General features: G+C 44.6%; 1 long non-coding RNA gene across 1 annotated transcript; it reads right to left on the bottom strand.

Annotated features, from left to right (window-relative positions):
- Positions 1 to 8,188: 8,188 nt before the first annotated feature.
- LOC142877155 (uncharacterized) lies at positions 8,189 to 18,430 on the bottom strand. The gene is made up of 3 exons (XR_012923794.1): positions 18,390 to 18,430; positions 10,157 to 10,276; positions 8,189 to 8,508 (listed from the first exon to the last, which is right to left on the bottom strand). It is a non-coding gene; the product is annotated as an uncharacterized LOC142877155 (long non-coding RNA).
- Positions 18,431 to 23,379: the final 4,949 nt, after the last annotated feature.

The following is a 23,379-nucleotide window of genomic DNA, read 5'->3' as shown; positions in this document are numbered from 1 at the left end:
AAGAACTTTATTGGTCATACCATTTATCAACAGTACGAAATTAGTACTCAGGTCCTGGGTTAGCCAAAATAAAATACAATAAAAATAGAATGCTAAGTACACAATGTTAAGAAGAAATATACATATAAACAGAAGTATAAAAGTAGTACAAACAGTAGTTGTACTTCGTACACAAGTTTAGCACTGAACTAGTGCTAGGAGCAGCCTTAGATGACGTAAAACAAGGCTTAATCCCAGGAGCTAGAGGAGCTGCTGCACCACTGCGCGCCAACATCAGATAATGCTGATGATAGAATGCCTTTCTAGATCATTCAAAAACACAATTAGCCTAACACAAAGGGTACAAACCTTTTCTTGTCAAACTTTTAAAAGCACTGGTGCTGGAGGTTTACTGTAGCACATAGCATAGCTGTTTCTGTTAGGCCTAAATAATCTGAACAGATGTGCTAGCATCTAGAGGATCGCATACATTTAAAGCCAAACACCATCAATTTGTTTCGATCGCCGTCACACTACCTAATGCCATCTTTTTGTTCCTGCAACCCAAAAAAGGCTTTGTTGTGCCTTCAGTGAGCAAAATGATGGAGGTGTTCTGTGGCAGGGATGACTGGAATGTGATGCTGGCGAAACATCAACGCTTTGTGCCACCAGTCGCCAGATGCAGTTGCTTTTAGCGAGAGCACTCAAGGCGCCGGCTGTGCGGTGCTTGAAGTCTTTTCGCCAGATGGATAATAAACATATTTTTAACTTAAATATATGACGAGTGGATAACACATTGTCTCTCTATCGCGACTGCATGACCTCTTAAAGGTCTGATAGCATCGGCCGAGAATGGTTGTAGCTGTGTGTGAGATTCTCCAGTGCATCGCTAACGGCCAATAAATGGTCTCCAGAGAAATTCCAGCCGCAGTCCATCACTGAATGTCGACCACTACGACATGATCACATGTGAAACCGACATTGACAATGGTGCCTCGGTGGCAAGTGCTGCAGATCCATAGATTGTCCCCTTTCTCAATCAAAAATGCACTGCTGCAGTGCAGCAAACACATCAACTCTCTAACTTCACTCTTTATAGGCACACCGCATCAAAACATTAGGCCACTATGGACATCATGAACCTCCACATGCGGACTAATGTTCCGTGCACTACGTGAAGGGGAAGAGATTGAGGGAGGTAGTGGTGAGAGTGAACTTTTATTGTTGCTGTGCATAAAGAGAAGAAAACTTGGACTCTTACTTTTCAGATCGGAGTTTTCGGCCCAACAACAAACAATGAACAAAAATTTTAAGGCGTGACCAAGGGTTAATTGACAGGTGGGAGTGACTCAAAGTGAAACGCTGTCAACCAATATCTTAAAACACACAAGGAAAACTGCCAGGGTTGAGAGTCAACTTCTACAAAGTATTCCGTTTTCATCGTCTTTTAATTTCTCATTTCTTCCACAAACTTGTGTGACAGCCAATGTGACAAATTTTGATGAAAAGTCTTGTTTATCCGTTACAGATTTAGTTATGTTACGATGTAGTTAAATCCTACAAAGAAAAGTCTCACAGCATCTGATGGGAAACAATCTTGCAAGGAAGAAGCAAACAATCTGGGCATAACACAGACTAAACACAATCACTGTCATCTCCGCTTTAAACAACATCCACGAGCCTGAGTGCTGGGTTTCATCCAATTTAGTTTGCCGTTTGACGCTAATTAATCTAAATTTGCCTGCTACCTTGTGATCACAACACAGCAGCTTGCGGGGATCAGGTGTGTTCTGTTGATTGACGGCACCAAACGGGATGCGAGCGCTGAGAAAAATGACTTTGTGCAATCATTTGTTTTTCAAGGCTCCTGTGTTATTCACAGTACAGAGGGAAAATAGATTCTAATTATCTAGGGGAAGCATGCAAGGTTAATTTGGAGAATTTGGCCAGCAAAAGCACAGGTGGTTGAAAATATGAAAGATTTTAGAAATGTCGAAAACAGCAGTCAGTGAAGCTGACATTCCATGACAATGAAGCACAGCTGAAGTGCTTTTATCTCTGAATCCCTAAATCCAAAATTTCCTCAAGTTCCAATTAAAGAAAGGAGAAAGGCATGCAATCTTGGATCAGGTGAACATCACCTGAAAAGGAAAAATGATTGTGAAAGGGATTTAAATTACACTTAAAAGCTTAAGATTGAACATTTGCAAGATTGGGTTGATTTTTGACTGATTTACCCATTTAGAAAAAAGCCAATAGGAAGTTTGTGTCCCTTTACAAAGGTAAAGGTAAAAGATAGAGATCAGTGGTGGCTGCAAGTTAAACCATCTCAAGGCCTACCGTTGAATCCAAATGGTAACATTCACCCGAGATTGCTGCTAAATAACTCACCAAATACAGTGTTGTCCAAGGAGGAAGCCGTCAGCGCTTTTAAATGTTTATCTTTCGCTCTGAAAATAGAGTCCAGTGCTGATAAAATTTCACACCCCAGCAACACTATTTACTGTTTACATCCCCTAGTGGCTCCTTTGTCCTGGTCTTTTCTGTGTGTTTTGCCAAGCAGCACTTGCATCTTGATCTCGTACTTTACCGCCAACCTTCCTGTCCATTAAAAGAAGAGGTGATTGGCTCGGGCATCCAATGATTTAAAATGTCGTCTATCTGAGGTTTGGCAAGATGGATGAGCATTTTTTTCTGTCATAGCTCTTCAGACTAAAAATAATTGTGAATTGAGCTAAATGGAAAAAGTGAAAGGAATTTGGTGGATAAAACAAAAACCTGGTACTAAATGGTCATAATGAAGGGCTAAATTGCCATCCTTGAGTTTTTCCATCGATCTGTTTTTTGTTTTTTTGTTTTTAGCAAAGCCTCTAAAACCAAAGCCAACTTACTTTGGAGAGAGAGAGAGAGGGTGTGAGTGTGAGAGAGAGAGAGAGAGAGAGAGAGAGAGAGGGCTCCACTCGAATGCTAAGCAGCGCGAGCACAAACACGGCCACTCCAAAAGCCCAGCATTGAAGCTCTGCCTTGAATCGCTCAGCTGCGAGTGGAAGATGAAGGGTGCGAGGTCCTTTTGATCACACTGAAACTTTCCTCTCCCTCTCTCTCTCTGCTCAAATGCTTTTTTTGTTCCCATCAGGAGGAAATTTCCAGATTTTTTTAGGATTATTTTTCCGCCAGTGACAAGCAGATGTAGATAAGACGCACAGCTCGGTTTTGACTTTCCTCCTGCTCGTGACTCGAGACTTCACCCCGCTGGGCCAAAACAACGTGTGATGAATGGAATGAGCTCTCCATAAAAGCTTTTTAATTAGAGCTGCCTCGGTACTCTTTCATTAGGCAGGCAGCGGCGAAGGTTGTCTCTCTTGGCAAAGAGCGTGTGGTAGGTGGGCCAGGATTATGGGCAAGAGTGTTTTCTCAGCGCCGCTCTCCCCTTCTTAAAATGCGGCGTATTAGCATGAATGCCGCGCATAGCCCGGAAAAAGCTCCGCTGGTGTGGATGCAGACAAACAGCCTTGAGATAAGAAATTGTAAATTGCTCCCATGGCAAAGGAAGCTCAGAGAGTTGGCTGGGGTTTTTTCTCTCGTTTTCTTAGCCGGGGAGTCTTTAGAACATCATTGTGGGGTTAAACTCACATCGGAGCTAAAATGGGACACCAGCCCTGAGGTAAAGTGGGTACTTAATGCATTTAGCATCCACATGAATACATAACAGGAGGGGTGGGGGGGATGGGGGGGACCACAACTGACTGGATTTACAGGTCCCGTATTCAAAATTCACTTGACCAGTGTTGCGAATAATAGTGCAGTGGATAGAATGTGTAGGTGCTTAAAATGGGTTAAAAAAAATGAAAATGAGAAAAGAGCATCAGTTTTTCCGTCTTTGGTACCGCTTTTCAAATATGACCTAAAATAGCCATTTGTGAAAATCTGCCCCTTTGTGATGTCATCAAGGACAATGACACCTGGCTGGTACCCGTTTGAACCTTGTACCAAATGCGGGAGGTACAACATGGCATCGTGCTGCATGACTGCAGAGATCTGCCAGTTTTGATTTAGTTTATTTTTTAATCGTCATTATAGTTCCTTTTTGACTTTTATTCTATTATTAATGGCAACCTTGGCAAATACAAAGACTCAAGAATCATGATGAAACTTTAATAATATATGTGTATTATATATTAAAGGGCCCTAATGGTAAAAAGTTCACTGATATTGATTTACCTGAAACCTCAGAAAAGTCCTTCTTTGCTCTAAGTGTGGTCTAAATTACATACTTCTGGATTTCTGCTCTCTGTGATGTCACAATGGGCACGACACCTCCTTGTTTTGTGGCCACACCCCTAGGTGTTGGTCCCCGTCCTTTCAGACGACCTCAAGGTCACTGTGAAGGCGCAACATAGCATCAGTTTGGCAGGAATAGTTTTGCATTCACCATGCAAGGCTGCCAAACTGAAGACCAGGATGTGAAAATAAGCATCTTAAAAGTTCCCCCCGTCATGCTCTTTATTCTTCACTGTTCCTTGCGGCAGCGGTTGAAATTCCCTTTAAAGAAAGCAGTGTTGATGGCAGCCGCACCAGTGGGCAGCAATTCAGAGACGAGGATCTAGGCGGATGTCAGAATGGAACATTTCACCCCGGGCTGGCTCCCCGCTCCTACCAGAGGCCCCGACCTGGAGCCGAGAGCAAACTGTGACACGGCGCGTCGGAAGGCTCACGGCTGTTAAGCACAGACGAGAGCCGAGAACCCAGGCGAAAAAACAATTCTCTGACATGTGAAATTTAAAGGATGGTGGGGAGAAAAAAAAATGATTCATGGTGGCTCGCGGTGAATGAGAGCAGGTGCGGCAGGTTTTCCAGCGCACGTGTGCATTATTCATTTGCCATCAATGTCACATGAATCTTGGCCGTTAACATGTTCCCGTGCATGCGCGCGCCTATCTGTCGCTGCGTGTTACCCCCCCTCCGCCCCGCCGCATGTGGGCCGGGATCCGCGGTGATGGATTAGGGCTGGAACTAATTTGCTCGTCCACCTGTGAAATAAGAACCAGGGGGAGAAGGAGCAGGCCGAGGGTCCCCATCACACTCGCATCAGGTTTCCTCCAGACACAACCTGACACTTTACGCCTTCGATGACATACACACGCACGCACGCACGCACGTACACGTATTCTCACTCGACCCCCCGTGTTCTCAATTTTCTTTTCCAGAGAAAGCACAGCACAACACGCAGCCCTGCGGCAAAAAAAAATCAGAGAGCCACTTTAGGTGCAACACACGTGTGGTCACTATGTGGAATTCTTCAGACATGCCACGGACACACAGCAATGTTGCACAAGGTGCCGCACCATGTTATAGCCAAAGCATTATTTTCTTTTCATGCATTGTTTTATTTTCTTAGTTTTGGCAGCTTTCACACCAGCCCTGCCTAATCAAATTCAAGTTTGTTGGTTTTTTGCGGAAAGTCCAGTCTTCTTCCCGCCAATTTGAGGTACTTTGTCAAATATGGTTAGCATAAAAAGGTAGGATACTTATGCAAAACCATTGCGTAACGCTTTTGGATGGGCAGTAAAAAGTGACAGATCACTGGGTCACTTGCGCAGGTCTGACCGATCACAGAAGCGAACTGTGCTCAGCCTGACGACGTAGGTCTCTGATCGCTTTCAAGTCAATCGAATGCAAATGGCGACAACACAAACACAACACAAAGAGGACTGTGGGTAAACACAATGTTAACAAACACACGTGTAGCACAATCCCCAGCATTAGCCGACAGATGAGCAGGGTTTCAGTTTCCTGTCCTTTGTTTGTCATCTTTTTCTTCAGTGGTTCTCAGTGCAGCGCTGCCACTGTCCAGGAGTGACCCCAGCTTTACCAAGTCCACCAGACTCGTAGCCATGAACACAGCTTTCAAAGTTGAGTCACTTTGCGCGCTTGTTTGCTGTGGAATCAATTTGCACATTTCCTTGAAGCCATGGTCAGAGTGCGTCAACGTAAAGTCGCTCACACACTCTGACAGGGCTTTCTTTCCTTCCACCTTGACATCACTGCCTGATGCCTGATGTTTGTTGGTCGCGCTCTGCATTGGCACAGCAGTGTCCTCACTGCAAATGACACGGAATCAAACCCAGACCACCGCTTCACATGTAATCAATGCAAACCCTAAACGGTGGAGACACCCACGCACAACAGCATTACTATTTTCCGATTAACTGCGGCATGATGACATGGACATACGATAAGGAAGAAATGCTAAATACAGCAGCACAGCAGTTGCGACAGTATTCAGTCAGGCTTTGATTGGTCAGTTGGCCACTTTAGATGACCAGGTTCATCTTAGGCAGTTTTCCATTTGGTCACATGACTAGCTGGCCTTCCCAGGGTGTAATGAACGCAAACACTCCTTATGATGTAAATCCTTTAAATAATATATTCTTCCAGTTTCTCATCCCGCAGTCCACTCCTGATTTTTTGTGCGAGGATTTGACTGAATCTGTCAGCTTCTATGCAAGAACATACATATACTGTATCTGTCTTAGCTTAAAGACCCTCAACATGTTGGTTATATCTACCTTTTATATTTCAAGTCGTCTGACAAATCATACATTTTCTTCCAATGAAATCTTTACACACATCTCAGTGTAAACGCACTTTGACTTGCACCCAAAACATTGTCTGGGACAGAAGTGTGCGGTCTAGAACACATTTAGTGGCTCTTCTCCACCTGTCATGCTCCGTATTTTTGTTCTGTTTTGTTTTCTTTGTACTCTCCGTCTATTTCGTCTCATCCCATTTGTGGCTTGCCAGCTCCTGTGATTTTAGGCCCTTCCCTAATGTGTTTCACCTGCATCTCATTGCCTTATTCTTCCTCTGCTCCCCGCACTGAAGCACCTGTCCGTCTCCTTCTCGGTGCCAGAAGCGGCTGTGAGAACCGGGCCCATTAGCGGCCCAACATTTCCCTCTGAATGTCGACTAGCGCTGCCTAATTAGGCACCTGTGGCCCAACTTGTTGACCCGGATACGACCCTGTTTTCCTCTCCCCTTGAATCTGTTTGTCCTTCCTTGTTAACTTTTCCCTGTAAAAAAAAAAAATCCCTTCATCACTGATGTGTTTATTAGAAAGTCTGGCCGTATGCTGCAGAGCCTTTTTTTTTCAGATTATTCTTTAAAGTGCCTGAAACAGGTTGTGCAGAGTCCATCTGTTTACTGTCAGATTTTTTTTACATGCCAGGATTGTGCATGCGTTCGTGTGTGTGTGTGTGTGTGTGTGTGTGTGTGTGTGTGTGTGTGTGCGTGTGTGCGTTCCCATTGCAGATGTCCAAAAACCTACTTAAGGGCGATAATTTTCCCTCTGATTAGTTTAATGCACTACAGTGTGCTGCTGTCCTGTCTGTGATTTGTCAATTGCTTGGCAGGGACCACACACACACACGCGGGCACAGTCTCCATATGCTCACCGACAGTCGGGTGAGTGTACACACGCACGAAAGCGCACACACACACACACATCTTTCTGAAATATGCGCACTATGAAGAGATGAAAAGGAGGGGGGGGGGGATCTGTGGGCGGGTGTGGAGAAGAGCGAGAGGAGCAAGAAAATTGCCTCCACTTTGTAATTTGTGCATCCATTTATCGAATTCTCCCGTGACAGCGCTGCGCATTATTCAGTGTTCCTCATTGTGTCTCCTCCCAGAAGAAACCAGCCTGATAAATAAAGCGTTTCATGTTTGTCAAAAACTTTTGAAACAATTGAAGATTGGTTGGCGGTGGTGTGGTGGTGGTGGTGGTGGTGGTGGGGGGATTAATAAATCATATTTGCTCATACATTAGTAAGGAGGGGGGTCTGGTGATGAAGGAAGGGGGCTGGGCAAGACATCGTTGACACATCTTTAACATCAATATTTAACCATTTTAATCAGATAACCCCCCCACCAGCACACAGAATCTCTATGCTCTGTGACTCTACACATAAATAAGAGAAGCTCAAGGTCTATTGTTATCATTATTACATGATTTAGTTTGCGATCAACACAATTATATATATATATATATATATATATAAAAAAAAAAAAAAGCTGTGGGAAACTATCATAGCAAAGCTGGTGGACGCCTCGGGCAGATCAGCCAGCGATGTTCAAAATGTTGCTGTTTTTCTTCATTCATTCATTCATTCTCTACACCCGCTTCCCCTGCACTCAGAGATACTGCAGCCAGAGTTGCTTTTCTATCTACACACATGTTTAATATTTTTAGATGAACTGATTTATTTATAGTGCGACGCATAGAAATGAGAGCAATAATCTATCAAATAAATTCAATCCTGCGCGTACAGCACGTCACCAAGGTTCTGCTTGTCCGTTCAGCTGCTCCCCTCTGAGGGGGTGTGGGTTTGAGGGGCCGAAGCCAATCATATCCCCCATCCAACCCATCTTCTTCTCTCTTCTTCTCTTCACGTCCTCTTTCACTACAGCCATAAATCTCCTCTTTGCTCTCCCTGCTGCCTGCCAGTTCGAACCTCCGCCTCCTTCAACCTTTTGACACACACAGAGAAACATTTTCGGTGCTTCGCTGGTTCTTCAGTGGTTCTCGGGGGATGGATGTGGATGCGGATGTGAATGGGTGGACACGTACAGATGGAGGGACAGTGAACATATACATTCACTGTCCCTCTCTGGCTCTATCTCCAAAAAAAACCCTCCTGATCCTGTCCATCCTGGTCACAGAGAAGCTCAACATTTTCTCATCTGCCCGCTGCCTTCTGCTCCGTGCTGCTGTCTCTAAACCAGACAACATAGCTGCACTCGCCACCATGACTATTTTAAAAGGCAGTTTGTCCTGATAAACCGCAAAACAGAAGTGGAAATGCAACACTAAATCAGTCTGAATCATGCGATTATCTCGATCTCTGTAGCCGGTTGACTTTAGTAGATTTGTGGACACAATTCAACCGGGATGGACTCGCTGCATGTCAGCCACGTGTGACAGTTGTTCGCAGACGGCAGAAGTCCAGCTGAGTCGCAGCGCAGTTGGGCTGGATGGCCACTAACGAGCCAGACGCCGAGCCAGATGCGGATCACATGCGGCGATGTGAACTGTGGGTTGATTTTGGACACAGTGGGCGGTGCAGCCACTCGCTTAATCGCGTGAACTGGGTTAAACCGCGACACCGCCAACATCGCGGAGGTCAGAGTTGTGAGTTGAGTTTGCCGAACGAACCCAGAGGCTGGACAGCACACAGAGTCCAACAACCACTGTCATCATAGACAATTTACATTTTATGTTACATCCAGTATGTTTAACTTTGTCCGCCTGTGGTTTAATTTGTGGGCTGTGATTTTCAAAATGATTATAACTCTGGCAAAAGAACAGTCATTTTGTAATTGCCTGTCTACTGAAGGCATACAGTTGACCTGCAGCTTGTTGTAAAGCTTTTCACGAGCTATTATCAAATTTTCAGACCTGCAGCGGCTTCCTTCAACCTATATCACCTATAATTTTCAATGTAATAATTGTACTAAAACAGAAATGCTCTGACACAATAATTGCGTCTTGTCAGCAGAAGGCAAAAAAGTGCACTGGTAAATGCAAATGATTTTCTTCCCCCTTAAAGCCTTTGGCTTTTTAAGTTGTCCTCAAGTGCCAGAGGACTCTTGGCCTCTTGGCATCTCGCAGCACTTTAGTATAGTGTATTTACAAGTTTGACTGTAACTTCTGAAGATTTTTAGTTTGTATGCAACATAAGAGAAACGCTGTCTGTCTTCTGCAGTGTCTTCTAGACTGAGACTCTAGTACCCACAGGCGGCGTTACATCAAGGTTACTGCAGCCGACAGACGACGCGGAGCAGGTGTGCGAGTGCGACAAAACAGCGTGCAGGAAGCGCGTGTGCGTCTTTTGAATCAGTCATGAGGCTTTGGAATAATAAATGTAATGTCACCCGGAACAAAGATATTAAGGAGGCGCAGCTCCAGCCCTTAACCGAATTTACTCTGGGCGTCCAGATGTTATGGATGTTTTGGTATGAGCTAATTAATTTCCCCCGAGTGAGGCGATCATTTCGACAGCGTCTTGTTTGTGGCCGCAGCAAGCAGTTGTTTTGGTTTAGATGACACCCAGCCATACACACTCCAGGGGAATTATGATTTTTTTTTTTTTTTTTTTAAACAAATACCGAGTCATACCCGAGGCTACGCACTCACCTGCATGAGAGGCTCCCTGCTTTCATAGACTGCGGTGGCGATTTCAGGAGGACGGTGTCAGGTCTGCTGGGTCAGAGGAGGTCGACCCAAGAACCAGCAGGGCTGCAGAGAGAGACAGAGAGAGAGAAAGAGAGAAAGCAGTTAAGCCATAAAGTTTTGTTTATAGCAGAGTGAAAATATAAAGTCTTCTGCATGGTGAGGTGTTTTTGTTGTTGTTTTTTTTCCACCCCACTTTTTTACATCCGCAGCCAAAATATTTACTTCCTGCTGTCTGGATGGGGGAGAAACAATAAATCTCCAGCCAATAGGAACCAGGGCCAAACTGGAGCCTGTGTGCACCACACAGGTCCTCCTGAGGAATGTTCCTGATCAATACACTTAGTTCTTCTTTAATATGTTATTTTTAATTCATGCATTTAAGGGCTTTTTTTCTGATCTTTGTTTTTCATCCCAAACTTCAGACAGCAACTTTGAATATCTAAAAAAAGAAAAGAAAAAAAAAATCTCTTTAGATCTACAAAAAAGGGCTTTTGTTGTTGAGCCTTCTGTTTACAGGCTCCTCCAAAAACACTCGCTTTTAGACTCCTGCCTAAAGAAAATTACACTTTAGCCCCAATTCCACTGCCCAAAAAAACGTGTTTTCTTTTTTTAAATAATCGGCATTTGGTGGCGGTGGAATCTGCTCACCGAGCCGCGCGACAAAACGGGTCAAACGACCCGGCAAACAACCCGAATCAAAATCGTCTCCGATCGGCTCCGCACTAATCGGCTTGCGATGGAATCTGTGAACCCGGTTCAACACCACCTTTTTTACCTGCCGCACGGGCTGACGTTGAGCGTCATAATATCGCGCCAGTCGCGGCGTATATCAAGCACTGATGCAAAAGTTTTCGATCGCGTTCCATCAGAGCTGGATAATTGTTCATTGTCCTCGCTGTTTCGCCCGCTGCTCGCGCACAAAATGGACCAGACGCCGAAACAATCGCTGCACGGCGGGAAGCGGCCGTGGAGGTGCGCGCCGCTTCAAGTCCGGCGGCAACGACGTCATCGTTCCACTTGTTGTGGGATGTGTCTCTGAATGTGTGTGTCATAGGCAGCTTAGTGCGTGATTGGAAGTGAGTGAGTGTGTGTGCGTAGCTGCGAGCGGCCAGCAGAGGCGCTCGCGCCACCGTGGTGCCCAAGCGGGAAGAAGAGGGAGAAGCAGCGCGCGAGTGAGCGGCTGAGAGCATGAGTAGCGGCGACCAGGGCAGGTAGAGAGAGAGAGTTACAGTGCAATCAATAATAAACTCCTGTCTCAATAGCAACACGTCCTCCTCCTCTGTGTGTTTGTGCCACCGCTTCAACCAGTGTGGGGGTCATAATATTGTTGAAGCGAATTAACCCCGGAGAAAACACGTTACTTCGGCCTTGGAGAAGACAAATCTCCCCTGTGTCTCCCGACCACGGTCCGGAACGGAAGCAGGAACAGTTAACACACTACAGCCAAAAGTGACCAACAACTAAGAACACTGGCCACCGCCGGACTCTTGAATTCTGTAGAACTTCATCATGTGATCTCAGCGCGATGACGTCAGCAGACACGCAGCGGTGAAAGCGGAGGGGGTGCAGCTTGCCGGCGGGGGGGTGGGTGACACCCCGCTGGGTTTGGTGCGTGGAGACGGGACTCAATGCCGATTGCTTCCGCGACGTCCCGCGTCCAAAAACATGGTGACATCCCGCTAATTTTAGTGGAACAGAGGCTTTAGTTGTACTTTCCACATGCTTAGAAGTGCAAACAAACAAGTCTCAGACAAGCAGAGTGAACACGTGACTAACCTGGGAGAGCGCCAGTGCCCTTTGGGACATCACACATGAGGCCTGATTCCAAGAACGCTTTAAGAAATGAAGCAAGTAAAGAAAGGAGGGGAAAGATGGCTAAAGATGCATCTAATGCTGAGGGGAAAAAAAGCAAAGTTTCCTCTCCAGGGCAAAAAACACATTCCTATAACCTGGAACATGTCAGGCATGCCTCACTATTATCTTTAAAGGTCACCTATTATACTAATTTTTGGGCTTTTGTATTTGATATCCAGAGCAGCAACACAGATTTTCCGCGCTTTTTAGATTTGCGTATCTGGCGGCTCGTTTCCTCGTATTTACTGCGTCCCGCGAAAACGCTCTGTTGTACTTCACTCCACCCCAGCCTTGCCGGTACACGCCCCCGCCCGGGGTCACACTTCCTCAATTTGCCTGTGCGGCAGTGAAGAGTAAACGGCAAACTTTACGAAACAGGCACAATTTAAACACTTACCGTCGTGAAGGCTTCACTCTTTAGCAGCTGTTTAGCGGCTAATCCAGCTTCGTAGGGACCCAGCGTCCGGATCTCTGTCTGAGTTACGGCCGAAGGTCCCTGGACGGTTTTTGTGCCTTCCGTGTCCCCGGAAATATATTTTACTTTGTGTACTGACCGTGTTTTTGTTTTGTATTTTTGCGAGACATCTTAATAAGACTTAGAATGATTTGGTTTCATACTGTTGACTTGTATCAAAACACTGTCCGAGCAGAGAAAATATGTACGCTGAAACAATCACTTCAGTCATAGAGTCGTTTATTATTAGACAAGAATATCTGCACAACTTAAGTCCACACCAAGCCCAAAGCAGGAAGAGCTCTATACAAGCGATGTTACCATGCTGGCAGCGTGAACATCGCTATAAGGAGCGAAACTTGCGACTCAAAATCGCTGCCTCTTCAGTTTGGCTGCCAGCGAACACAACACACATAACAAGCAGAGCACGGAGTTAGCGGTGGTGGCTAACAGTTCATCAACAACATTCAGCGGTTGTACGTTGCAAGTAGTCTTAAAACTAATGTTGCTTGAGGTCTCAATACACTCACAAATACATGTTTTCAAATATTGCCGTGGCTGACTATTCTCTCGTCGTCCACCAGGGGGCCGAGTCGAGCCCGTCTGACTCCCGTTGCCGACCGGATGAGAGGGGTCTGGCTGCAGACCGGTGTTCCATCGCATCCGCATTAGGCTGAACAAACCTCCAACATTTTCTCTGTTCGTTCCACTCCGACGGTTGTGGTCCTTGGTGCTTCGGTAGTCGCTCTGTATTTTTTATTTTATATTTTTTAATTTCCCTGACACCGAAAAAAACATTTTCTTGGAGCAGCGCATTGCGGAATCACTTCTGGGGCAGAGCGGGGGAGGGCGGAACCAGTCCGAGAGGGTGCCGGAGCCTGGCCATGAAAGGAGCTCCGGCACACAATGACTTCATTCCGTGCCCAGTGTTGAAAAAATCTCCGTGAACAGAGCGTTTAGAACCATGCCCAACAATTTGCAGGGCTCACGTCCAAACACATGAACGTCATTATTTGACGATATCGAGATCGTTTGACGATAGAGTTCAACATTGTAACAGTTTTTAAAGCTCAGAAAAGTGGAAAAGCATCATAGGTGCCCTTTAATAAATCTCACCTTCATTTTGTGTGCAGAAAAAGTCAACTTTAATGCATTCTTAGGATGAAAAGGGGACCCCAGCAGCTGAATTGCATTCTTCTGACTCAGCTAAAGCCTTATTCCAAATGTACCCGTTCCTTTAAAGCAGAATCTTCTTCTGTAGATGTGCATAAATATATAAATATATATATGTATATATATATATATATGTATATATATATATATATATATATATATATATATATATATATATATATATATATATATATACATATATATATATATATATATATAAATGCACCTCTAATGCACTTAAGCTCAAACTGAGAGCACAACGTTTTACAGTGACACAAAGTTCCTACTTTCATTTTGGCGTCAGCTTTATTTCACAGTAATGCTCTTTGCATAATCGATCCAGTCTTTCTTTCTTTTTACTTTTTTTCTTTCACCTATCGCCGCATTGCAAAATGCATATTCAGTGTTCATTACCTGCTGAGATCTGCTGGCAGGAAACATGAATCTCGTCTCCATTAGCCGCTCGACAGTTAATTGGCCGATACGCTACCTGCATAACATTGTTCTAGAGGTTTGGCACAATCATAGTCGGGGGATGAGTTGTTCCTTCGCCATCCGAGATAATATGCAATTAACCTCTGGAAGATTCTGCATTCTAATCTGTATTATATGTGCTGGGCAGAATTAACAAATGCAGGAATGATCGCATTTTGACTGTGAATATATTTTAAATGGAGGTCTTGCTTTTTTAGCTGCGGCGCAGAAACAAGCACAGATTTACACTCCCACTGGGTGTGAGCTGCAACTTCGCTGGCACCTGTTTAGCACAAGTCCGTCACTTCTGATCCCATTTATCCTCACTAAATTCAAAGTGCAACCCACTTACGGTTATTCATACAAAATATGAAATCCAACTAATGGCTTTGTGCTTGAGCTGGAGGTCATGGTTTTGTTTTAATATTTATAAACAAATCAATTTACTTAAACTGCTAAAGGCACGTCAGAGACAAAGACGCTAAACACTGCCGGCCGCCGTCTGACAACGCACTCAAGTCAGAATACAATTGAAAATCAACCTGATGTAAACAATAGCCTGATGCCATGAAGCCCTTTAACATTATGCAAAATGCCTGCTTGCATTGAAACCTCCCATAAAAACAAAGAACAAACAGTTTCCCATCTTTTCCATGAGCCACTTTTCCTGAAGCACATGCTAAAACCTGCAGTTGGGGGAAACAAGGCCACTGAGAAGATCCAAAGTCGGTTCAAAACACGTCCCATCTCGACTATAACTGCCCAGAATCCCTGATTCAGTCTCAGTGTGGAGGCGGCTCAAACCAAACGTGTGCGGAAACAGGAGAAGGAGACGCCGCCGCACTTGCGTCCCGATTCAATTTGTCTGTACTCAGGGAAAGGGGCGCTAGCCATGAATGTTAAGTGACGCACTCGCCGCCGTCGCTAGCGCGGGGACGCCATTATAGTCAAGGCGTTTCAATTAAACATCAGTTTTACATTATCGTCAACAAACACAAAATGTGCGATGGCGGTCTGGCTCATAATACATGTGGAGTAATTCGAATTAGCCGGGCGTAATTCTTTAAAACGTGATAATGACCTGATCTAATGCGACTTGCATCTGCTGCAGATGTGCCGTCTGAGGGATGCAGGAAACCCTCTTTGACGGATGCGGTAAAAGCGTTTCCTCAGCCAGCCAGCAGGCGCACAGTCTCTTTGTCATGCGGCGCGCGCACATTCAAAGCCTTGGATGACAGTTTAATAGCAAGATTGGCTAAGAAACTGTGGAACTGGAAACACGGGTCTATTAGTGTATCCTTTGTAATGGATATCATGAATAGAAAGGGGAATTAGGCCCGGGCCTCGCTACTGACAGAGCATTAGAATAATCCCCGCTACTTAGGACAACAGTCAGATACTAAATGCATCAAATCCACTTCCTCTGCTCGGCGAGCAGAGGCAAACTAATGAATGGGGTGCCTTTGCAAATACAGCGTTACAATTGAAGACAGGCAGGGCAGAGGCCGTTTATTTTTTACGGAGCGCCGTAAAGCGCCACAACGGCCTCCGTATGCCGCGCCGGGCAAACAAGCTGAGGCCAACAGCAGCAGGATGGAGGCACGTGAGTGCTAGCATGACCTGAGTTTTGCTTCAGCAGATGTTCAGCGATCACGACTTTGGATGTTGCAGATCGAAAACATGAAAACCACGAAAGAGAAGCAAAGCTAGAAATAAATTCCAGCGCTGGTTCCCCCAAGGAAAAACCTGTGTAAACCTCAACATCAAGTCCACATAAATGTGAAAGCTGTTATCTGGGTGCACAGTAAAAATGAGCAGAATAGACATCGGGCATTTCTAACCGAGTGGCAAAATACAGGAAGCGGCGCTGCATTTGGGTTAATTTTGAACCCGCATTGTCAGTTACAAAGTCTCATAACTGAACACCGAGGAAGCATTTGCATCTTTATCTGCTACTTCTGAGAGGCAGGCGCTAATCGGCGCGAGCTTTGAGCGCAGATGGCCGCTGTTATTGTGTTGTGGATTGCGGGGGACACCGACGCGTCTCGTCGTCTCGTGTGAGCCTTTCGGAGGTTTGTCGTTCTCTCTTATGTCACGTTATACAACTTAAAGTTCTCCTGAACCGCATCGGCCCAAACCAGCCCCTCCACGATTTCCACCTCTGTACATTTCCCAGTTGAGAGGAAGCTCTCCGCCTCCAAAATGCAGTAGCTTCAGCCACCTGATTTTTTTTTCAATGTTTTTTTTGTTGTTGCCACATTTAGCTCATTGGCTCTCATTTTCAACTGTTGTTGTCATTTAGAACACATATTTCCCTCTTCTACTGCCAACTGCAATTTCACAGTTTTGCAGCATACTTCTGCTTGGAGTCGCTCTGGTGACACCACCTCTCTGATGCACCATTTGCCTTGAGCACACACATGTATAATTAACTGGCGACCTGGTAACAAAAAAGATCACTTCATTCCATATGATTTTCAACATCAATCATGATCGCAAAGAAAAGGGCAGTTCAGGTTACGCTGGTTATTATATGGCATGTCAAAATCAAAAGAATCCCATTTGAGTCTCGACTCCACAGGGAGCCAGTGGGTCCTCCAACAACTCCATTGCATTCAACAACGCCCACCAAGACGGTGCAGACCAACGACACAATCTGCAGTGATTCAATTTTGAGGTCCGCAACAGAACACAATATGTATTAGAGAAATGTAGGCGCAAAAGCAAAGGGATGCTGTTGCCCGCTCCCATCTGCAGCATCTAAGTCTGACGTTACATGAACTGTGTTTCACTGTTCTTGGCTCAATCAAAGCATTTGTTTTTGAATCATTGGATAATCACATTTAAAACTTTCAATTATCCCATCATTCAAAATAACAGCGATTGTGTGTTTCCACTGATGCTGCCTTGCAAGTGGGCAGTAAAGGGGCCTTAAGTATGCAGAGTAAAAAGGGAGACGAGCGCCAAGTAACGATGAAAGACACTGGTGCCATAAAAGTGAAATGCAAATCAGCCGCGATGGTCAGCATGCCAAGACTAAGTGTCGTGGCTAATTCCTCATAACCTCCCTGTCATTTCGCCACTCGTATTTCATGATAATTTGCGAAGCCTTCAATATTCTTACCTTTGATGGGGGGGATCTATTTGATGAGATCGAGAAGATTATTGGGAAATCCCTCCGCTGACCTTACATTACAGGGATATGAATATGCCCCAGAGAGCCGGGGGAATAAAGCAGGGTCATTAAGGCAAAGACTAAATGTCAAACGCAGCGTCAAACTTGCTTTATTGATACACTGGTTTAATGGTTCTATCAATTTCCTCATCTGTAATTTGTGCCTCCTGATGGACTTAATGTCACTTAGAGAGTTTATTTGCGCTGAATTAACTGGGAGTTATGGGGACCTGTTGTGGCCGTTGGAGGTGCGGGTTTTCACAACGGCTTGGAAATATACGGCAGAGGGGAATAAAGAAATGTTTTTGCTTTACTCGGTTCTGAATAATTGAGTGCGGGTGTGCTTTGGGTGCAAGATGATATTCATCCATATTTACTTTGCTTGTGCTACAAAAATAAGTGTTTCCTTGTGCTTTGGAACATACTCTGACTTACTGGATTCGGTTGAATTTTTGAGACATTTTTTTTTCACACTGAACCATCATGTGGACTCACAGCACATTTGGGGTTGCAACATTCAGCTGGTCCGAGTTTGTTTTCTTGCAGCACTTTGTCCAAAAAAAAAATAAAAATACAACTTTTGAATAACATAGTCCCCTCCTCACCAGTAGTCGCGTTGCATTAAGCATTACTGAAGGTGAAGGCCCAGCAAACTGCAAAGTAGGGGAACTGCAAACGCATCTCTTTAAGTTGTGTTTACCCACAATGCGCTCATTGTACTCCACTTCCTGTATTCCGTTCACGTGAGCGCAAACCAGAATTTGCTTCTGTCAACCAAAGGAAATAGACTTTATGAACAAATTGTCTGGAGTTCGGTGGGGCTGCACCCTTAAGGGACCTATAGCCCTGGGCCTGAGTAACTTACATTCCAATTCCCCATAACTTTTTATAGCTCTCAATAGCAGTGTTTTTCAACCTTTTTTGAGCCATGGCACATTTTTTACATTTAAAAAAAAAAGTACCATGGCACACCATCAGCCAAAAATATATAAAGACAATTTAGCTTAATTCTGACAATATATTCTCTTAATTTATTTTATACTCACTCAGTGTGAAACCTGGGAAACCTTTAGATGCACACAAAGCTGATATACTGGGAGGAAACAAGGTTCAAATCCCTTTTAAAGCAGAGTCACTCCACAATGGAATATTATGATTATTTTCAGACTAATTAAGTGAAATTGGATACATTTCACGGCACACCTGGCATTATCTCATGGCACACTGGTGTGCCAGGGCACAATGGTTGAAAAACACTGCTCCAGGGAACATCCTGTTTAGTCCTCCATTTACATTCTTGATGCAAAAATGGTCAATTTTAGCTCCAGAAATTAGAGACAGTCTCAGAGAGCATAATCAAACCTGGCCGAGGGTGTTGTTGTTAAACTGGGTGAGGTATTAGTGACGTATCAGACATTGTGTTTTAACACTGTGTCTTTGGGAATAAATGAATTCTCGTCTTATCGTTAAATGGATGAAAAACATTGGTAGAATCATGCATGTTCAGAGCAAAGCGGCAATATTTCCCAAAACCGATCCATCAGTCTACTGCTATTCGAAAAAAGAAGTTAAGATCGCTGGCAGGTGATTTGAGCTCAATCAAAACCCAAGCCACAAATAAAAACACGGTGCAGCCTGGCAGCCACAAACACACAGGTACGCGCCACCCATAAGTTGCCGATGACTGACCGAACACACGCCCTAATGCATGCGCTTGCACACACCACCACAACAACAACAACAACAACGGCAACAATGCACCCGCACACGGACGCTCACGCATGGAGTTGTTCTTTTATAATGGCTTTGTGTCAGCGTATAACGGATGTCTCCCAACGCACCCATTTATTCCTATCTCCAGCTAGCCCGCGCCTGTCCAAACAACAGCGCGAAACAAAGGATGGAAAGCAACAGAGGGGAGACAAACACATCAATCAGCTGCCAAACCGAGCCACATGCACCAGCACGCCATGGAGTGGAATTTCATATTCACTAATACTGACAGGCTGTTAAAGATTTTTTCTCATTACCGCTTAGGAACTGATAAGTGCGGAGGATATTGAACACGCGGGCCGAAAACAAAGGTCCGAGCCGCAGCCTTTGCACAGCAGCTGCGCCGCTCGGGCTTTTTGAACGCAGGGAAAGCTCGCCCATTCATCTTCCCAATATGCAACAGAGAGCATTTTCAATCAGTCTTGATTTTCTCAGGGATTCCTCGACACAGCAGCTTCCATTGTGCATAAAAAGAAGCTGGATGTATGGGAGCGGTTTTATTGTGACAAGCTACGCTAAAAAAACGACAAGGAACAGATGAAGCTATGTTCATCTGTTGTAAACAATGGCTGCTGCTAAAGAGATTAGCGGATGTTAGCTGGGGCTTTATCAGAATTGGATGATGTTTTCAACCAAAAAAAGCAAAGCATGACTTTACTTTACCTCTGACTGACTTTGATTTATGTATTTTAATTTAACACTGCGCACACATTTGTGCCTAGCCCTCGGCTCGCTAGTGTGCTGCTAGTGTTGCTCTTTGCACCAAATATAGAAGTCTTACTTCTCCTCTCCAAACACTTCCTGTGGACTCTTTGCCAGACATATACTGGGGATACATGCAAAGGACTTTGGAAAATGTGCCATCTGTTGTACCAAGTCAAACAACCTGAGGACTGCTTCCTATCAACAGGTGGCAGCCAAGTAAAGGGAAAGAAGCATACACACGCATGCACACACACGCACACACACACACACACACACACACACAGACAAAGACGGAACCAAATCTGAGTTCTCAGATTTTCCTTCTTGAGGGCGTGGAGTCAGGACGCGCAGAAAAACCCGAACACAGATCAATCAGCCGTTAGCGCAACGTTTTCCCAGGGGTGTGTGTGAGTGAGTGTGTGCATGTGTGTGTGTGTGTGTGTGTGTGTGTGATTGTGCGTGTCCTCAGCGATGAAGTGAGCCTGTGCTGCTCAGAGAGTGGCTCTTTGATCCAAGCCAAAAGCTTGTGCTGGTGCTCGGCACTGAGAGTGGAATGGGATACAGAATCCCTCCAGCTTGTTGTTGTTTTTTTTTGTGTGCTGTTTTATTTGCACGCTCATCTTTGTGGTTTTCAGAGGAAGAGGAGGCATCAGCGGGCAATCAAAATACACAAAAACAATGCCCCCTTGTTATTAGGACGGTGCAGCACAGAACAATATGAGCTACTTCTAAACTTGCAATGTATGTTGCCATTATATTCTTTTGTCCTGCCAAAAAATTTTGCATTTCCGAATTGCAAAAAAAAAAAAAAAGAATTGTCGTGAAATGATGACAAATCCGCTTTTTTCATGTAATCAAGTCTTCCAACAACAACAAGGCAGCATGCTACTGTGAAAGCACCCGTGATGAACCCTACCCTGGCGCCTGTGAGGCAGCTGTTCATTAACAGCCCTTGTTAGCATGTTCTGCCGCACACATGTTTCTGTTGTGTCATTGATAAGGGTTTTGTGTTAGCGCGCACTGAAGGGAGTCGGCTAATTAAAAACCAGTGACTTGAGTGATTTGAGAAACAAAAGACCCGGTTGTCGCACATTCGGGTGAGCATGAATGAATTGTTGCTGTTGTTTTGTTTTGTTTTGTTTATTTTGCATCAGAGAGTTTAATAGTGGAGCATACGCGCAAACATGCAACACACAAAAGTTTTCCGTCAAAAACAAAACAAAAACCTTCAGAAGTTTCAAGCCAACCTTGTTGACATGGAGCTTCATTCTCAAGATAAAGGCAAACCAAGCAGACGTCAAACTGAATAATGGAAGTTGTTGTCTTTCCTTCTGGTCGATGAATATCTATCAAGGTGTTTGACACAGGGATTTCATTTTTTCCCTCACTTTACTTTTTAACGGATTGCTTGGACTTGACCTTCTTCAAGCACTTACTAACAAGTACCCAAAAAGTTGTGTTGCTTTCCCAAAGGCATAAGCCAAGACTGCTTTTGCCAGTTTTGTAAATGTTTACAATTTCTTTACGTACATGGATATTGTATGTAATGTAGTCATAGGAGATTTAAAGCTTTGGCTCATACAAAATACAAAATGTCTTAAAATTTCGGCACAAAACTTTGCATCAAGGGTTGAAAATGGAAGCAAACGAATCAAAAAGTCTTATCTCCTAGTAACAGTAAATTCCAACCACCAATGTTAGAATGTTATGGAGGTAGCAACAGTGTGATGAAGGCCACTTTTTAGAATCACGCTAATTTCGTTGGGTTTTGCAAAAAAAAGAAAAAAAGAAATAAAGCAGATGCTGTTTTGTGGCGCCGCAGGAGAAAACAAATCAATTTTGAGAGTCACTCTGCACCCGGGTCTCAAGCGTGGCATTAATGTTTCCGATTTTACGGTTTGCTGTAAAAATGTCCGTTAATTTGGCGGCCAGTCAAACACCCCGTCTCAGCATGTCAGCGTCTGACAACCTGCGACCGGAGTACGCGTACTTAATAGACCTTAAGTGACGGATTCAGGTCACTTTGCTCTGCAAACGGCAGTTAAAAGCTTCACTCGGATGGTTTTGTTTGCCGACGTGAGGCCACGCTCCAGATTGGGTTCGTCCGATTTGAGCAAGACAGGCAAGTACTTTGAAACGCAGTCAGCATGAAAATCTCCGAGCGAGCCACGGAGCGTTGGCACGGGCCGGGAGTGAAGGTTACAGAGGGGAAAAGCCATTATCCTTGCTGCCACCGGCTCCACTAGCCTCTCTGCATAGAGGAAGTCACTTATCGGAAGATCCCGGCTGTCAGCACAAACGCACAGTGTGTCTCCTCGCTAACGCTCACCCGGTCCCGCCTCCTTCGGAACGCCGCTCTGCCCCTGATTATGTTTGGATCCTTTCTTTTGTTCCCGTACCTCTGGGCACTCGGCTCTACAAGTTTGCCGGCACAGACATAATTAGCAGCAGGTGTCATCATAGATTACATCAAGCCGGGACACATGTTGCACAGCAACATCGGCGAGAGTGCACTCAAACAAGCGTGGGTTAGATTATCTCAGTGAGAGGCGGGCGCGCTCTTTATTTTTTGTATTTCGTCAGAACAACACAGCCAAGTGTAATGCGGCAAGAGGTGGAAAACACTCCAGTAGTCTCAATCACCTCACGCAAGGCCACGGCGATGAAAGAATCACAGCCCCCCAATAAAAGTTCCAGAAATGTATTTCAAACGGGCCGATTAATACAGCTGCACAAATCTCACAATGTGGCAAATCTCAAAAACAGCCTTAGGCGGCGTCACATGAAATGATTTCACGGTTCTGCCTTTCAGAAAAAAGAGAACATCATTGTAAAGGCAAAATGAATATTTGAGATGATATTTAAAGACTCAAAGTGACACTTCTACCTTTTTCATTATCCACTGGATCAGCACGAGATAAGGTTGGTGATAAGGTGATAAGGACTATTATCCAACCTCAGTGCAGGTTTGATTGATGAGGAGATCAAGGGGAACTGATACGTGTAAGTGACTTTCAGCCAACCTTTGGCACATAACCTGCATTGGCAAGCGACTGGGTTAAGGCATGAAACGCGACTATGTTTGGGTTAGAAAGGCAAAAAAAGCAGGAGACACGCAAAACCTTCCAAGTAGCTCCAATATAGCAACTTTATGGTGCAGGATGAAGGATGTTAGAAATAATTATACTGGTAGACTTAGCAACACATTTAAACACAGTGGTCGACAATGGACGCAGATGTAGGACGCTTAACAAACAGCATTGTGTATCCATCCAAACTCATCATTTACACGATGTTCTTTCCCCTTTTCACTGCAGTACATGAATATTTCTTCTCCTCCAGCACTGAACTACCTGCTGTCATCCATTCACGACAAAAAAAAGCAAACAAAAAAATCCTTACTTGAGAATTGTCTTGACAATACAATCTATCACGCTGTACAAAAATGTAATTTGTTTTTTGCGCGCTTTTGGGGTGTTTTATGATTATGCTTTTGCGTCTCTGTTGAGTGAATTCATTAGACCGCGCACAAAGCATTGTGCTCTCCTGCTCTGCCAG

Source organism: Nelusetta ayraudi, unplaced genomic scaffold, assembly GCF_046127955.1.
Source record: "Nelusetta ayraudi isolate G7.1 ecotype Tasmania unplaced genomic scaffold, CSIRO-AGI_Nayr_v1 ptg000135l, whole genome shotgun sequence".
Classification (NCBI taxonomy): Eukaryota; Metazoa; Chordata; class Actinopteri; order Tetraodontiformes; family Monacanthidae; genus Nelusetta; species Nelusetta ayraudi.
The sequence above is the reverse complement of the archived record's forward strand: the minus strand, read 5'-3'. Positions and strand labels throughout refer to the sequence as shown.